Source organism: Mesoplodon densirostris, chromosome 13 (genome assembly GCF_025265405.1).
Source record: "Mesoplodon densirostris isolate mMesDen1 chromosome 13, mMesDen1 primary haplotype, whole genome shotgun sequence".
In the NCBI taxonomy this organism is placed as follows: Eukaryota; Metazoa; Chordata; class Mammalia; order Artiodactyla; family Ziphiidae; genus Mesoplodon; species Mesoplodon densirostris.
Window position 1 is genome coordinate 49,556,140 of NC_082673.1, and position 11,817 is coordinate 49,567,956.

An 11,817-nucleotide genomic window follows, 5' to 3' on the forward strand; every position below is an offset into this window, starting at 1 on the left:
ATACATATATACACACACAATAGAATATTATTCGGCCATAAAAAATGAAGTCCTGACATTTGTGACAACATGGATGAACTTGGAGGGTATTAAGCTTGGAGGGCATGGATGAGCTTGGAGGGCATGGATGAACTTGGAGGGCATTAAGCTAAGCCAGACAGAGAAAGACAAATGCTGTATGATATGATATCATTTATATGTGTAATATTAAAAAAAGAAAAAAAAAAGCTAATTATAGAAGCAGAGAATAGAATGGTGGTTTCCAGGGCCTGGGAGAAAAGGAAAATAGAGAGATATAGGTCAAAGATTGTAAAATGTCAGTTATAAGAATAATAAGTTCTGAGGATCTAATATACAGCATGGTGACTATAATTAATAAAGTTTGAAAGTTGCTGAGAGTAGACCTTAAGCGTTTTCAACACACATATATGCACAAAGTTAACTATGTGATGTGTTATTTATTTTGACCTTGGTAATCATTCCACAAATGTATGTGTATATTAATATATCACCCTATCATACACTTTAAAGTATATACAATTATACTTGCCAATTATTTCTCAATAAGTTGGAAAAAATATTCTATGGTCATTTCCTCTGTTTTGTGTTAACCTGTGATCAGCTGACGTGTAGCCAGAGAACTCAAGTGACAAATGGTATTAAACAGATTTTCTAGGCTTCTGTCATTTGATTTTCTATTTTCTACATTCAGGAGAGAAGAAAATCCCACTGAGGCAACTGTTTCTTGTAAGTTAATGATAAATATAAGTGACTAGATTTCAGTGAGTTGGTGTGCTCTGAGTATATAGCTCATTGATAAAAAAAATAGTTTAGAAGAAATCAAGGTTCAACCATTGTCGTGCAACTCTGATCACTATACTTAAAAATTTTAAGCCTGTGCCTAGAGATTAATAATAATACAAATAATAACCTCTTACTGAGCAAATACTACTACTCAAGCACTGTGCTAATATTTTATTTGATCTTCATCACAACACTACTTCCATTTAACCCATGTGGAACTTGAGGCTCAGAACACTTAAGTAACTTTCCTCGAATTCAAATATTATTCTATAGCATGACCAAGGCTTGAGCTCAGCTGATATGACTTCAAGCTTTATGCTCTTAATTTCTATGCCATTCTGCTTTCAAGAAAGTCAAGGGAGAGTAAAGCCTCCAAGTAATTAGGAACAGATGTGAACATGTAAGCATCTTTTCTCCACCACTGCTATCTCTGCTAGTTGAAATCCTGTCCCTTCTTTGTCCTCCATGGCTTTGGAAGTTGGGAATCCTATGGATGTGTGTCCAAATACAGTTCTAACTTCTAGATTGTGTGATCTAGAATGAATTGCTTAACGTCTCTGAATAATCCTTACCTCACAGAATTATTGTGAAGAATGAATACATTTATTTATGTAGAGTGTTCTTTTCATGGCGGGCACAGATCAGGTGTTCATTAAATGTACTTCCTGCTTGCTACCTATGCCAAGAAGACTATTTTTCAGAACTAGAAGAACTCTTTTCTTTCTCCATGGTTTCATGTACCATTGTTTTATTCTCCCTTAAAAGGATATCACGGTTATTTGGTGGCATTCAATTTTCCCAACTAACTTGTAAAGTGTCTGATGTCAGGATTAACCCCATATAACCAACAATCTTTGCTTATCCTCTCCAGAATGGGGGATGGTGCATAATTTTTGTCATTAAAATTCTGGCACAGAATTTTAGTCAGTGCAGGAAGAGATGATATGAATAACTCCTTGATATTGAATGAATATTTAATATTAAAATATTAAAATTTCAATTAGTCAAGATTAGCAGACCCCTATGAAAATTAGAAGCTGAATAAGAAGGAGCTGTAAACTGACGAAATATATTTTGGATTAGAAATGTTCCATATTTATTCTTGATTCTAATCAGAGATATTGTGGATGACTTTGAGATAATATTTTGAAATATCACCATACAAAACAATGGTCACCTACTGAATGAATGAATGAACTAATTAGGTCACTGGGTTATCATGATGACCTGTACACATTGCAAAATTATCCAGTTTGCTGTGTGATTGACATTAATACTGAACTATAATGTGACTTGAAGCATTGAAAAGCCACGAGCTTACAACACCCCCAAGATGTTTGAGAATAGACTAAAATGAAAACATATAAGATAAATTTTCATGGACACATTTTCTTGATGATTTTGAGAATGTGGTGAGTAGTACTGTTTATTATTTAAATAATCAAGAAATCAACCTAGGGTTAAACATTAAAATAAGTCTGAGGACTATAAATTTTTAAAATAAGCAAAATTTTAAAAGTGAACTACTTCTGGGGCTTCCTTGGTGGTGCAGTGGTTGAGAGTCCACCTGCTGATGCAGGGGACACGGGTTCATGCCCTGGTCCAGGAGGATCCCACATGCTGTGGAGAGGCTGGGCCCGTGAGCCATGGCCCCTGAGCCTGCGTGTCTGGAACCTGTGTTCCATGGTGGGAGAGGCCACAGTGGTGAGAGGCCCATGTACCACAAAAAAAAAAAAAAAAAAGGAGACTATTTCTGAATTTTTAAGCATCAGAATACAAACACTATTTTATGGAAAATATTTGGGCTAAAGTAACTCAGTGTCCTTTCAACTATGGCAAAGAAGGCAAAATGACAAACCAAATAATTAACTGGGAAACTAACAAAGAATTTGAAAAGCTTATCCTAGTAACTATACTAGAAAATATTGATAAGCAAGGCCATATTGCAGAAATAGCAATAAAAACAGAAAAATAACCTCTTTACTCATTAGAAATCAAAACCCTCCAAAAACTACAGATAACTTGACAAAGCACACTAAGTAATTTGTAGTAGATTCATTCATTCATTTATTCTATTCATTTATCAATTTATAAGCACATTTGGGTTAACATTTACTGAGCACATGTGAACCATGTGCTAGATTCTGGAGATGAAATGCTTCCAGCCAGGTCACAGCCCTCAAGGCAAAGAACAATTTGGGGGGAGTGGGAGTCCCAGTCATATAACTAATTAATTATGATACAAAGATACTGTCGCTTTAATTGGGTGGTGAATAATTCCTCCTGAGGGATTCAGGAAACGTTGCTCAAAGAAATGACATTTAAGCTAGGCTCTGAAAGTAAGGAAGGTGGTGCAAAGGCATAGAGGTGGGTGGGGAGGGTGTTCACCAGATTAATTAGGTTAGAAGGAGGACTATTTCATGTGCAGTATTAAATAACATGAACTATTTGGGAAATAACAGACTGGCTGAATTACAAACTCAAGGAATAGTAACAATAGGAGATAAGGTTACATTAGTTTGGGAATAGTCTTTAAAGGGTCTTGGTGCCAGGCTAAGAAGGTTATTGAGCTTTATCATATAAGCAAAAGAGCTGATATTTTTTTTTTTGAGAGAGAGAAAGAATGTCATAAGCAGATATATTGCTTTAAAATAACACTGGCTGAAGCGTTGAGGCTAAATTGGAGTTGAATAAGACTAGGTAAAGAGAAAATTACTAAATCCAATAATAAGATAAGAAGATAGATATCAGATAATTTATGAAACTAACCTGTATGCAATGGAATAATTATTTTTTTCAAATTCCTCCTTGACCGCTTGACTGATTTCAATGAGCCAGATATCATATAAGAGCTTAAAATTATTTGATCAAAGGTTTAAAATTAATTAATAAAATCCAATTAAATAAAGCTAATGGAAACTGTTGAAAGGGAAAGTCTCTAGATAAAAAATACATTAAATTGAAATATGTGTAGTTATAATTCATCATTAAAGATGTTCACAGGATAAATGATGAGGTGGTAGATAATAACAAAATGCTTCATTTTAGCAGGGAAGAAAAACTTGCTCACGGTAATGTGTTATCATTGACTCAGCAGACTTTAGTTATTTTAAAAACTTAATCTTCTTTTTCACTTAGAACATATTACTTTGCATAAATGCAGGGAGGAAAAACTTTACATAAACTAAAAGTTACTGTATATAAAGAAAATAAGTTCAAAGAAAGAAATGGAACTCCATGGTTATTTTCCTTTGAAGTGTTTTTGTGGAAATAATTCTGTGGATTATACTGCCCTAGGAAAATTTCCCAGATTCTAAATATTAGAGAAAGGGTAGTATCTGATTCAAGAGAGTCAAATTGATTTGCTAAACTAAGTCAATCATAGTCTCTTGAATAGGAATTTGAAACTGGTATACAAAGACACTCTTCAGTTGACCCAAAGTGCTAAAGCTGGGAAGACAAGTAAAGAGACAGGGTTGTCCTTTGTGTTCCAAGTATATTGCAAAGGAGAGAAAGTCAGTCTAAAGAGAGAATGTGGATGCAGACATCCAGAAGGAGACAAGGGATCATGGGACACCAGGAGAGAAAATAACAGAAAGAGTAACTAGCTTAGTTGCTGATTACTTTCTATATGCTGGGTCAAGTGTCTGCCTCTTGTATCTTTGCAACATACTTTCATTCCTTCTCAACATTGTTTCAGTGGATTTATCTTTGAAGTCAAGTAATTCCTAACCAAAACATGCATGTTTCCTGTATCAAAAAAAAAAAAGACATAATTGGGTAAGAAAATTGGGTATCCCTTGGCAAGAAACTATTCTGAAACTGAACATAACAATATATTAAAACCATGCAACCTTGCCCTTCTATCTTTAGGCCTAACATTTATGAATTTTAAATGTAATTCTTAGTTTTATTTACTACAAGAAAGAGTATCTCAAAGTTTTTTAAATTGATATTTTATATTTTCATGTCATTTTATAGAGCTATGGCAGAGTCTTCTGCAAGCAATTTCTAGAGTTTTGGCCTAGCATCAACACATGGTTGCCCAAGACTTGTTCAAATTGGAGGAATAGAAGGATGTTTGCTCACTCCTTCTTGTGAGAGCACCTGAATTACAATTAACTGCTGAACAATCATTGACAAGAAGACACTGGAACTCACCAGAAAATATACCCCACATTCAAAGGCGAAGGAGAAGCCACAATTAGATGATAGGAGGGGCACAATCATGATAAAATCAAATCTCATAACCACTGGATGGGTGAATCACAAACTGGAGAACAATTATACCAGAGAAATCCACTCATTTGAGTGAAGGTTCTGAGCCACACATCAGGCTTCCCAACCTGGGGGTCCAGAAAGGAGAGGAGGAATCCCCAGAGAACTGGACTATTAAGGCCAGCAGGATTTGATTGCAGGACTTTGACAAGACTGGGGGAAACAGAGACTCCACTCTTGGAGGGTACACACAAAATCTTCTGTGCACCAGGACCCAGGGGGAAGGATCAGTGACCACATAGGAGATGGAACCAGACCTACCTGCTAATGTTGGAGTGTCTACTGTGGAGGTAGGGGGCAGCTGTGGCTCATCACGGGACAAGGACACTGACAGCAGAAGTTCTGGGAAGTACTCATTTTTGTGAGCCATCAAAGAGTCTGCCATTAGACTCACCAAAGAGCCAGTTGGCTCCAGTACTGGGTCATCTCAGGCCAAACAGCCAACAGCAAGGGAACACAGTCCCATGCATCAGCAGACAAGTGGATTAAAGTTATACTGAGCTCTGCCCACCAGAGCAACACCCAGATCTACCCACCACAAGTTCCTCTACCCACCATCAAGAAGCTTGTACAAGCCTCTTAGATAGCCTCATCCACCAAAGGGCAGACAGCAGAAGCAAGAAGAACTACAATCCTGCAGCCTGTGGAACAAAACCCACAATCATAGAAAGATAGATAAAATGAAAAGGCAGAGGATTAAGTTCCCAGATAAAAGAACAAGATAAAACCCCAGAAAAACAACTAAATGAAGTGGAGATAGGTGACATTCCAGAAAAATAATTCAAAATAATAAGAGTGAAGATGATCCAGGACCTCGGAAAAAGAATGGAGGCAAGGATCAAGAAGATGCAAAAAATGTTTAACAAAGATGTAGAAGAATTAAAGAACAAACAAACAGAGATGAATAATACAATAACTGAAATGAAAAATACATTAGAAGGAATCAATAGCAGAATAACTTAGACAGAAGAACGGATAAGTGACCTGGAAGACAGAATGGTGGAAATCACTGCTGTGGAACAGAATAAAGAAAAAAGAATGAACAGAAATGAAGACAGCCTAAGAGACCTCTGGGACAACATTAAATGCAACAACATTCACATTATAGGGGTCCCAGAAGGAGAAGAGAGAGAGAAAGGACCTGAGAAAATATTTGAAGAGGTTAGAGTAAAAAACTTCCCTAACACAGGAAAGGAAATAGCCACCCAAGTCCAGGAAGCACAGAGAATGCCAGGCATGATAAACCCAGGAGAAACATGCCAAGATACATAGTAATCAAAATGACAAAAATTAAAGACAAAAAATATTATTAAGAGTATCAAGGGAAAAGCAACAAATAATATACAAGGTAATCCTTATAAGGTAATCAGCTGATTTTCAGCAGAAACTCTACCAGCCAAAAGGGAGTGACAGGACATATTTAAAGTGATGAAAGGGAAAAGTCTACAACCAAGAATACTCTACCCTGCAAGGCTCTCATTCAGATTTGATGGAGAAATCAAAAGTTTTACAGACAAGCAAAAGCTAAGAGAATTCAGCACCACCAGACCATCTTTGCAACAAATGCTAAAGGAAATCCTCTAGGTGGGAAAGAGACTAGCAACTTAAAACAACCTTGTACATATATAGACTGTTGCATCAAAACCTCATGGGAACAGCAAACCCCAAACTACAATACATACACACACACAAAAGAAAAAGCAACCCAAACACAACACTAAAGATGGCATCAAACCACAAGAGAAGGGAACAAAAGAGGAAGGAAAGAAAAAAAGACCTACAAAAACAAACTCAAAATAATTAAGAAAATGGCAATAGGAACACACATATTGATAATTACTTAAATGTAAATGGATTAAATGCACCAACCAAAAGACATAGACTGGCTGAATGAATACAAATATAAGACCCATATATATGCTGTCTACAAGAGACCCACCTCAGATCTAGGGACACATACAGACTGAAAGTGAGGGGATGGAAGAAGGTATTCCATGCAAATAGAAATCAAAACAAAGCTGGAGTAGCAATACTCATATCAGACAAAATAGACTTAAAAATAAAGACTGTTATAAGAGACAAAGAAGGACACTACATAACAACCAAGGGATCAATCCAAGAAGAAGACATAACAATTGTAAACATATATGCGCCAAATATAGTAGCACCTAAATATATAAGGCAAATATTAATTAGCCATAAAGGGAGAAATCAACAGTAACACAATAATAGTGGGGAACTTTAACATCCCACTTTCATCAATGGACAGATCATCTGAACAGAAAATCAATAAGGAAACACAGGCCTTAAATGAAACTTTAGACCAGATGGACTTAATCAATATTTATACAGCACTCTATCCCAAAGTAGAAGAATATACATTCTTCTCAAGTGCACATGGAACATTATCCAGGATTGACCACATCCTGGGCCACAAAGTGAGCTTCCATAAATTTAAGAAAATTGAAATCATATAAAGTATGTTTTTCAACCACAATGCTGAGATTAGAAATAAACTACAAGAAAAAAACTATAAAAAATACAAACACAGGCTTCCCTGGTGGCACAGTGGTTGAGAGTCTGCCTGCTGATGTGGGGGACACGGGTTCATGCCCCAGTCTGGGAAGATCCCACATGCCACTGAGCGGCTGGGCCCGTGAGCCATGGCCTCTGAGCCTGCACATCTGGAGCCTGTGCTCTGCAACGGGAGAGGCCACGACAGTGAGAGGTCCGTGTAGTGCAAAAAATAAAAAAATAAAAAATACAAACACGTGAAGGCTAAACAATATATTACTAAATAACCAATGGATCACTGAAGAAACCAAAAAGGAAATAAAAAATGTACCTAGAGACAAATGAAAATGAAAACACAATGATCCAAAACCTATGGGATACAGCAAAAGCATTTCTAAGAAAAAAGGAAAGAATTTCATAGGAATACAGGTCCCAATACAGGAAACAAGAAAAATCTCAAGTAAACAACCTAACCTTACACCTAAAGCAACTAGAGAAAGAAAAAGAAACAAAACTCAAAGTTAGTAGAAGGAAAGAGATCATAAAAATCAGAGCAGAAATAAATGAAACCGAGACAAATAAGACAATGAAAAAGATCAATGAAACTAAAAGCTGGTTCTTTGAAAAGATAAACAATATTGGTAAACTTTTATCCAGACTCATCAAGAAAAAAGAGGGGAGACAATTCAAATCAATAAAATAATAAATGAAAAAGGAGAAGTTAAAACTGACACCACAGAAATACAAAGGATCATAAGAGACTACTATATGCAACTGTATGCCAATAAAATGGACAACCTGGAAGAAATGGACAAATTCTTAGAAATGTAGTCTCCCAAGACTGAACCAGGAAGAATTAGAAAACATGAACAGACTAATCACAAGCACTGAAATTGAAACTGATATTAAAAAACTCCCAACAAACAATATTACAGGACCAAATGTCTTCACAAGCAAATTCTATCAAACATTTAGAGAAGAGCTAACACCTATAGTTCTGAAACTGTTCCAAAAATTGCAGAGGAAGGAAAATTCCCAAACTCATTCTTTGATGCCATCACCCTGATACCAAAACAAGACAAAGATACAGCTAAAAAGGAAAATTATAGGCCAATATCACTGATGAACATAGATGCAAAAATCCTCAACAGAGGGCTTCCCTGGTGGCGCAGTGGTTGAGAGTCCGCCTGCCGATACAGGAGACATGGGTTCATGCCCCAGTCCAGGAAGATCCCACATGCCGTGGAGCGGCTAGGCCCATGAGCCATGACCGCTGAGCCTGCGTGTCTGGAGCCTGTGCTCCGCAACGGAAGAGGCCACAACAATGAGAGGGCTGCATACCGCAAAAAAAAAAAAAAAAAAAAAAAAAAAATCCTCAACAGAATACTAGGAATTTGAATCCAACAACACATTAAAAGGACCATACACCATGATCAAGTGGGATTTATCCCAGGGTTGCAAGGATTTTTCAATATATGCAAATCAGTGTGATACACCATATCAACAAATTGAAGAATAAAAACCATATGATCATCTCAATAGCTGCAAGAAAAGCTTTTGACAAGATTCAACAGTCATTTATGATAAAAACTCTCCAGAAAGTGGGCATAGGAGGAACCTACCTCAATATAATAAAGGCCATATACGACACCCCACAGCAAACATCATTCTCAATGGTGAAAACCTGAAAGCATTACCTCTAAGATCAGGAACAAGACAAGGATGTCCACTCTCACCACTATTATTCAACATAGTTTTGGAAGTCCTAGCTACGGCAATCAAAGAAGAAAAAGAAACAAAAGGAATCCAAATTGGAAAAGAAGAAGTAAAACTGTCACTGTTTGCAGGTGACATGATACTATGCATAGAAAATCCTAAAGATGCCAGCAGAAAACTACTGTAGCTAATCAATGAATTTGGTAAATTTGCAAGCTATATAATTAATACACAGAAATCTGTTGTATTTCTATACACTAACAATGAAAGATCAGAAAGAGAAATTCAATAAACAATCCCATTTACCATTGCACCAAAAAGAATAAAATACCTAGGAATAAACCTACCTAATGAGACAAAAACCTGTATTCCGAAAACTATAAGATGCTGAGGAAAGAAATCAAAGAAGATACATACAGATGGAAAGATATACCATATTCTTGGGCTGGAAGAATAAATCTTCTCAAAATGGCTATACTACCCAAGGCAATCTACAGATTCAATGTAACTCTATCAAATTACCAATGGCATTTTTCACAGAAATAGGACAAAAATCTTAAAATTTGTATGGAGACACAAAAGACCCTGAATAGCCAAAACAATCTTGAGAAAGAAAAGTGGAGCTGGAGGAATCAGGCTCCCTGACTGACTTCAGACTATACTACAAAGCTATAGTCATCAAAACAGTATGGTACTGGCACAAAAATAGAGCTATAGATCAAGGGAACAAGATAGAAAGCCCAGAAATAAACCCATTCACCTATGGTCAATTAATCTACAACAAAGGAGGCAAGACTATACAATGGTGGAAAGACAGTCTTTTTAAAAAATGTGCTGGGAAAACTGGACAGCTACATGTAAAAAAATGATATTAGATCATTCTTTAATAGTATGAACAAAAATAAGTTTAAAATGGATTAAAGACCTAAAAGTGAGACCAGACACTATAAAACTCCTAGAGGAAAACATAGGCAGAACACTCTGAAATAACTCGCAGCAATATCATTTCTAATCCGACTTCCAAAGTAATGGAAATAAAAACAAAAATAAACAAATGGGACTTAATTAAACTCAAAAGCTTTTGCAGAGTAAAGGAAACCATAAACAAAATGAGAAGACAACCCAGAGATTGGAAGAAAATATTTGAAATGATGTGACTGACAAGATATTAGTCTCCAAAATTTACAAACAGCTCATGTGGCTTAATATCATCAAAACAAGCAACCCAATCAAAAATGGGTGGAAGACCTAAACAGACATTTTTCCAAGGAAGACATATAGATGGCCAAGAGGCACAAGAAAAGATGCTCAATATAGCTAATGATTAGAGAAATGCAAATCAAAACTACAGTGAGGTATTGCCTCACACCAGTCAAAATGGCTATCAACAAAAAATCCACAAACAGTAAATGCTGGAGAGGATGTGGAGAGAAGGAAACCCTCCTACACTGTTGGTGGGAATGTAGATTGGCACAGCCACTGTGGAGAACAGTTCAGAGGTTTCTTAAAAAAACTAAAAATAGAGCTACCATATGACCCTGCAATCCCACTCCTGGGCATATATCCAGAGAAGAGCCTGGCCCAAAAGGATACATGAACCCCAATGTTCATTGCAGCACTGTTTACAATAGCCAAGACATGGAAACAACCTAAATGTCCATTGACAGAGGAATGGGTAAAGATGTGGTACATATATAGAATGGAATATTACTCAGCCACATAAAAATATTGAAATAATGCCATTTGCAGCCACATGGATCGACCTAGAGACTGCCGTACTGAGTAAAGTAAGTCAGACAGAGAAAGAGAAATATCATATGATATCAGTTATATGTAGAATCTAAAAATAAATGATAAAAATGAACGTATTTACAAAACAGAAACAGACTTAGAGAATGAACTTATGGTTACTGGGGTGGAGGGAAGGGATAGTTAAGGAGTTTGGGACTGACATGTACACACTGCTATATTTACAAAGGATAACCAACAAGGACCTACTGTATAACACAGCAAAGTCTGCTCAATGTTATGTGGCAGCCTGGATGAGATGGGAGTCTGGGGGAGAATGGATACATGTTTATGTATGACTGAGTCACTTTGCTCTGCACCTGAAACTATCACAACATTGTTAATCAGCTCTACTCCAATATAAAATTAAAAGTTAAAAATAAAGACTGTGAGAATCATTATTAGAAAAGCAAAACAAAAAAAATATGCTCTGCCCTGAGTGAGAAAAGTCACTGAATCTCTGGACCTAAATAGAGCTTGTTATTCTAGAACAGAAAGACACCTATCTTTAGTATACCCTGCTTTGCCTTAGGTCGCAATCTATGCAGATCTATGTCCAGGCTTTCCGTGGTACTATCTCTTAAGATAGGAACAAAGAGGGAAAGCAGACATGCAGATGGGCCATTTGCTGCTGCCAGTAGTGAGAAATAAAGTTAGAAAGCACCCACATTCAGAAGTCATCAGAAAAAATTTCCTATTTTACTCAATTCCTATCAC

General features: G+C 36.5%; 1 long non-coding RNA gene across 1 annotated transcript in view; it reads left to right on the top strand.

The window, feature by feature from the left end:
• Positions 1-11,484, top strand: part of LOC132500974 (uncharacterized) — a 76,291-nt gene extending 64,807 nt beyond the window's left edge. The window contains exon 2 of the long non-coding RNA XR_009534103.1: positions 4,786-11,484. This is a non-coding gene — a long non-coding RNA (uncharacterized LOC132500974). The remainder of the gene's footprint in view (positions 1-4,785) is intronic.
• Positions 11,485-11,817: the final 333 nt, after the last annotated feature.